We start from the raw sequence: 6,201 nt of genomic DNA on the forward strand, positions 1-6,201 counted from the left end.
TCTCTCTCTCTCTCTCTCTCTCTGTCTCTCTGTCTCTCTCACTCTCTCTCTCCCTGCATCACAGACGCAACAGGCCTTCTTCTGAGACATGAATACGACATTTGAGTATCAGAAAGACGAACGTCGTCTCGCTGTATAAAGGTCAAGACACACTACAGCGGCAACGACCAACCGTAATACATCTATGACTACACGCACACCTTTATACACTTTTTATGTGTGTCAGGGCACACCTTTATACACTGGTCGTGCTGTCGACATGATCTTATATCTATATAATGTCTATAGATACGTTTATGCTGTCTGACATAGTATTAAACGATTGAAGACATCGCAAGTTTTTCCCAAGTGGGACAGTAACACGGTGTCTTGAACACGTGTCAATCTCCTGCGTACACATTTTTAAAGTAATATTCTCTTTCTTTAAATTGTAATATTGAAGCTATTTCACTCCTTCCGTAGAAATGTAACACATAACATCCAAACATATCTGCGAAGTCACCAAAGCAGCAGACGAACTATGAGCATTCTATAAATGATACAAAATTCGATAAAAATTACATTTGGCTACAGATATACTCAGCAGATACATGGTACACAGGTAGAGCAGGCATATAGAACATAGATAACCTTAGTTGCCATACAACAGTTAATGACATCATTATTAAACCAAATAATGCCCGTGGACACATAGCCACGTATGGTGCACCTTGATAAAAAAGTCGACTCTATCTCCAAATGAAAGTGTCAAAGACACTGTCACTGTAGCTCACCACAAAAAAGTGAGTGAGTGAGAAGAAGTCAGTTTTAATTGAGCAATCATCGACGTACATTATAGAAACAAAGAATATATATGTATACCACGTGACAATGGTGTTTCCCTGCCCATAACACAACTTTTGTCAAAGGTTAATTAGTTGCATGGAAGTGTTTACTTCGTATGAGTTTTTCTAGGTGGTAGCACACGGTTGCCATCTGTATATCGCAATAATAATTTATAAACCAAAATGAATCACAATTTGTGACGGTGGATGGCGCTATACCCGCTTTGATGTTTCTTAGCGATGGCGTTCGAAATAAATAGGTTATGCTGCGTTCCGACATGTTTTGTAAAACTTTACTCTAATATAGACGTTTTCTCGGCAGGGTGGAGAGGAAATACCAATTTTGCATTAAAGATACTGTCAATGAAATCTTGTAAAACGAACCAGACGAGTGTGACACCACAGTGTTATCTGCGTGTCTATATAATATGCTATATAATTGCCAAAACCTACCTAATTTGCATAAAAAAAATTTAAATATCAAAACCCCTGTAATACGTTTTGGGACCTGCCCTTATTCATTCACATGCTAAAAATGAGCAAAATCCGTTGAACCTGAACTGACTAATGGCAATTTCCATTTTTGCCAAAAAATTGCCGTGGCTCGAAAGTACGTCAACTGGCGTGCTCCAAAATAGGACGTTCAAACCTCTCCCATAGCAGTAACAACTATACCAAATTTCAAACATGTGGGTCAAACGGTTCCTGAGTTATCGTTCACCGTAGCCAAATGTCGACGGAAGGACGAACGGATGTCAAGGTGAGCTAAAACCCGTGGGTTAGAAATTGGACGACTGACATGTCTTTGTTTATCGTGGATGATGATGAAGATTATATAGCAAGGTGATATGTGCAAGCACTGACTAGCTAATGACACCTACGCTATCCTCTGCAATGCTTGAAACCCTAATACAGTAGATAGCCCATATAATGGTGGGCTCTGTTCAAACATGGAATCAACCACGAGCAAACGGCTGTCACGCTCGCGTGGGTCCATACTAGTGCTGGCTACAAGAAACACACAACATGCAGCTTTTCCTCTGCTGCACGCGAGTTATTCATGTCTATACGCTTGCAAGACCGCACCGATGTAGCCACCGAGTGGAGACACGCACGCACACATGCACGTACACACGCTTGCACACATACACTAACACACACACACACACACACACACACACACACACACACACACACACACACACACACACACACACACACACACACACACACACACACACACACACACACACACACACACACCCAAATTCACCTCTCGGGCCATTCGCACTACAGGCATGCCTTCAACCCATTACGTTGATCCACGCCGCCTGTTCTACTGGACCATCTTAAAGCCTAAGCTAAGCTATGTTGAACCCATCGTTTGTTGATAACCTAATCTCCCCCCACCGATTAAAATACGCCGGAAAAAGGCCTTCGCAGACGACACGATTCGTAGGCCGGTTGAGTTTTCTCGATCAATTATTCTGTCGCGACGAGCGAGAGCTACGTACGTTGTTTCAGTACGAAACACAACTGATATCACGCTAACAAATGACATGAACACTGACATCCTCATTATATAGCTCTCTCGCTGTCTCGCTGCTCTTCGCGCTCTCTCCCTCTCTCTCTCTCTCGCTCTTCTCGCCTCTCTCCTTTCTCTATCTCTCTCTCTCTCTCTCTCTCTTCTCTCTCGGTCGCTCTCTCTCTCTCTCTTTCTCTCTCTCGCTCTCTCTCTCTCTTGCGCTCTCTATCTCGGCTCGTCTTCTGCTCTTCTTGCGCTCTCTCGCTCTCTTCTTGCGGCGCTCTCCTCTCTCTCTCTTTCTCTCTTTTGTCTTTCTCCGCTCTCTCTCTCTCTCGCTTTCTTTTCTCTTCTCGCTTCGCGTTTCTCTCTGCTCTCGCTCACTCAATCTCTGCTCCCCCCCCGTCTCTCTCTCTCGCCCTCGCTCTCTCTCGCCCTCTCTCTCTCTCTCTCTCCTCTCTCTCTCTCTCTCTTTTTCTCTCTCTCTCTCTTGCACCGCCTTTCCTCTGTCTCTCTCTCTGTCGCTCTGTGTGTTTCGCGTTTACGCTGTTATTTCTTGCCCATTTCGTTCTCTTTTCGTTTTCTCCCTTTCTCTACCGCCTTTAATCCGTGCCCCTCTCTCGGCCGCTCCTTTCTATTCGTTTCTCTCTCGCAACGCTCTACCTAATCCCTCTGTATTCTCTATCCATCTCTGGTTCCCCTGGTCATCTCCCTTTGCTTCCTGCTTATCGCACGTTTCGGGTTTACCCTCTTCTCTCTCTCCCTATATCCCTGCACCATTTCTCTCTGTGTTTACCGCTAGGCCACCGCCTATGAAGGTCCGGTCATTCTGTGACTCTTCCCTCACAGTCATCTTTATTAGTACAGGAAGTTCAGTCTACGGTTCATCGCGGAGCCAGCGATGGCGGCAGTGTTGTACAAACAGCCTTATTTCACGGCTGTGCCCGTTGCGTCTGTTGCGTCTCACCAGTATATATTATATATTATGATATATATATATATATTATATATATATATTATTATTGATATATATCACGTTATGTATATTATCTGTAAGGAAATCCTCTTTATGATATATATTATATATATAGGGATATATATGTAAGAGATTTGTATTTATTATTTATTTTGAGAGAGAGAGAGGACGAGTAGCCGGGAGGGAGAGAGAGACGGAGAGAGAGAGAGAGCAGAGAAGTTGAACCGCGCGTGAAACAGAGATGACGGGAAGAGACGCGGCGAAAGCGCAAAAATGATCAGTTGTGTTGTTATTCCGCGGTTTGCTTGACCAGTCGCAGTTATAGCGTCTCCGTATCATCTCCATGCTCGATTAAAATGTAAACAGTGTTTTAGCGCAGTTGGTGGCGTGGTCGCATAGATTGCCCTTCCTGTATAGGATTCAACTAGTCTCGATGGCCTCGCAAAGCTGCGGATGAGAGATCGCGCTCATCGACGTATCCTCGTTCCGCCATGAGAGTTCATGTCGATGATCGCATCACTCTCGATAAGATCTTTATAGATCATATAGCGAGCGCCGGCCACGAATCTCCGCTGCATGCGTGCGGAATTTTACACTGTTATCTCTCTCTCCTGTCTCCTCTCTCTCTCTCTCTCTCTCTCTCTCTCTCTCTCTCTCTCTCTCTCTCTCTCTCGCTCTCTCGCTCTCTCGCCCGGCTCTCTCTCGCTCTCCCTCTCCTCTGCTAGCCAGTCTCTCTTTCTCCCTCTCTCTCTCTCTCTCTCTCTCTCTCTCTCTTCTCTCTCTCTCTCTCTCTCTCTCTCAGTCTCTCTTCGTCTCTCTTTGCTCTCTCTCTTTACTCTCTCTCTCAGTCTTTCTTCTCTTCGCTCTCTTCCCCTCCTCCTCTTCTTACTCTCTCTTTTCTCTCTCTCCCCATCTGCAGTGCCTCTCTCTCGCCTCCCTCGGCTTCCGCTCGATACTTGATCTACTCTTAGTCTAGTCTATCTTATCTATCGGTTATCTCAGTCTTCCTAATCTATCTATCTATCTATGTCTTTAACCTATCTATTCTATCTAGTCTATGCTAGCTAGCTAGCGTATATCCTATCTACTCTGATGCTATATACCACTCTATCACCTATTCAAAAGTACGTCAGCTACTACTATATACATTGAGTATTCCCTATTATTCTACGTTCCTGAGTATATATACTTCAGTATACATAGTATATTCAGTTTATACGGTGATATATTATATCATAAGTGTGTGTGTGTGTGTTGTGTGCGTGTGTGGTGTGTGTGCGCGCCGCGCTGTGTTTGTTGTGTGTGATGTATGTGGTTGTTTTGTTTAACTGGCACCTGCCTCTTACTCTCGCCCCAACTCCCTCTCTCGCTCTACACCCTTTATCCTCTTCTCGTGTCGCATCTTTTTTCCCTTCTCTCTATATCGTTATTCCCTATCTTCTCTTTCGACCTCCTCTATCTTCCGTCCTCTTTCACTCCCTACCGTTACTGCCTGGCTCCTACTATTTCATCGCCCTTATTATAGACGTTACTCGCCTAAGAACCTGGGTTTGAATACTTACCTTCCTGTGCTGTACTTCTTTGATGCTAGACCTAAAGCGCTCTTTTTTTTTTTTTTCTATGGCGTAACTAACTGCCCTGTGACGTTTGTTCTGTTTTCTCTCTCTTTCGTGTGACGTTCATTCGTGAATAAGCCACGCATGCCTTCCTGAGGCAGGCTTGGCCAGTGAGGAACGGCTCGACGGGTAGCCGACGAGCACATACAACAAGGTACTGTACGTAATATCAGGAGTAGGTAATAGGGATTGATCCGTCATTATCTATCGCTGACTCATCATTGTTTAGGCGGGCTCGTAGGGTGGGTCACCACTGACACAGGCCTATATATAGTCCCTCGCTACAATACGACGAGGAATCGCTCTACCATATCTCAAAATTAAGCACAAAGAAGAGCAAGACGAAGCAGTAGACGAAGAAACCAGAACCAAGAACGCCGGGGTGCAGAACTAAGCAGCAACAACGTGTAAAACTACGTGGCGTACAGACTTACAGGTGTACCGTATAGTAACATAAAACACGATACGCTGGTGATTTTCTCCGCCCCCTCACCCCAGCGTTGGTTTCACTATACTATTTTAGTTTATATTGTTTTTATGTTGTGGGGTGTATTAGTGGGGTAAGTTGGGCGTTGTATTATAATTAAATATAAAAACTCCCCTAAAATCATACTGCGTAGTAGTGCTTGTGTGTGTGTGTGTGTGGTTGGTGTGTGGTGGTTGTGTGTGTGTGCCTATAGACTTCGATATCTTCAAACTAGTGCGATTCCCTCAGTTAATAACAGACAGCTTCTAAACTTGACAGGGCGCCGTCGCTCCGCTTCTATCACACGAGTTCGGTAGTGAATTGACATGACGGGCGTCCTCATCGCCGGGTCCGCTAATCTCGCTGGACCCCTTTCTACATCACATCAGCGCTGTCCGTACACGCGAGCTGATCGCCCGTGGCACACAGTCACACACACCACCACGCCACAGCAAGCACTGCGTCCACACACCCGTGCACGCCGATCACACCATTCGTAGCAACACATCTCCTCGCATCTCATCGACATACCCGCACCATACCTATAGTCTTTATGTCTTCTTATTCTGTTGTATTCTGTCTTGAGATATTGTCCCGTGTGTCTCTCTATTTTGCTGTGTGTCGTGTCGTATGTGTGTTGTATTCATATGTCTGTATGTATTATATCTCTTATCTGACTGACATATCTATTTTTCTGTGTGTGTTTTCCGCTTTATCTTATCTTATTTCTATGATACACACACACACACACACACACACACACACACACACACACACACACACACACACACACACAC

The sequence above is a fragment of the Priapulus caudatus genome, unplaced genomic scaffold (assembly GCF_000485595.1).
Source record: "Priapulus caudatus unplaced genomic scaffold, Priapulus_caudatus-5.0.1 Scaffold198, whole genome shotgun sequence".
NCBI classification, from domain to species: Eukaryota; Metazoa; Priapulida; class Priapulimorpha; order Priapulimorphida; family Priapulidae; genus Priapulus; species Priapulus caudatus.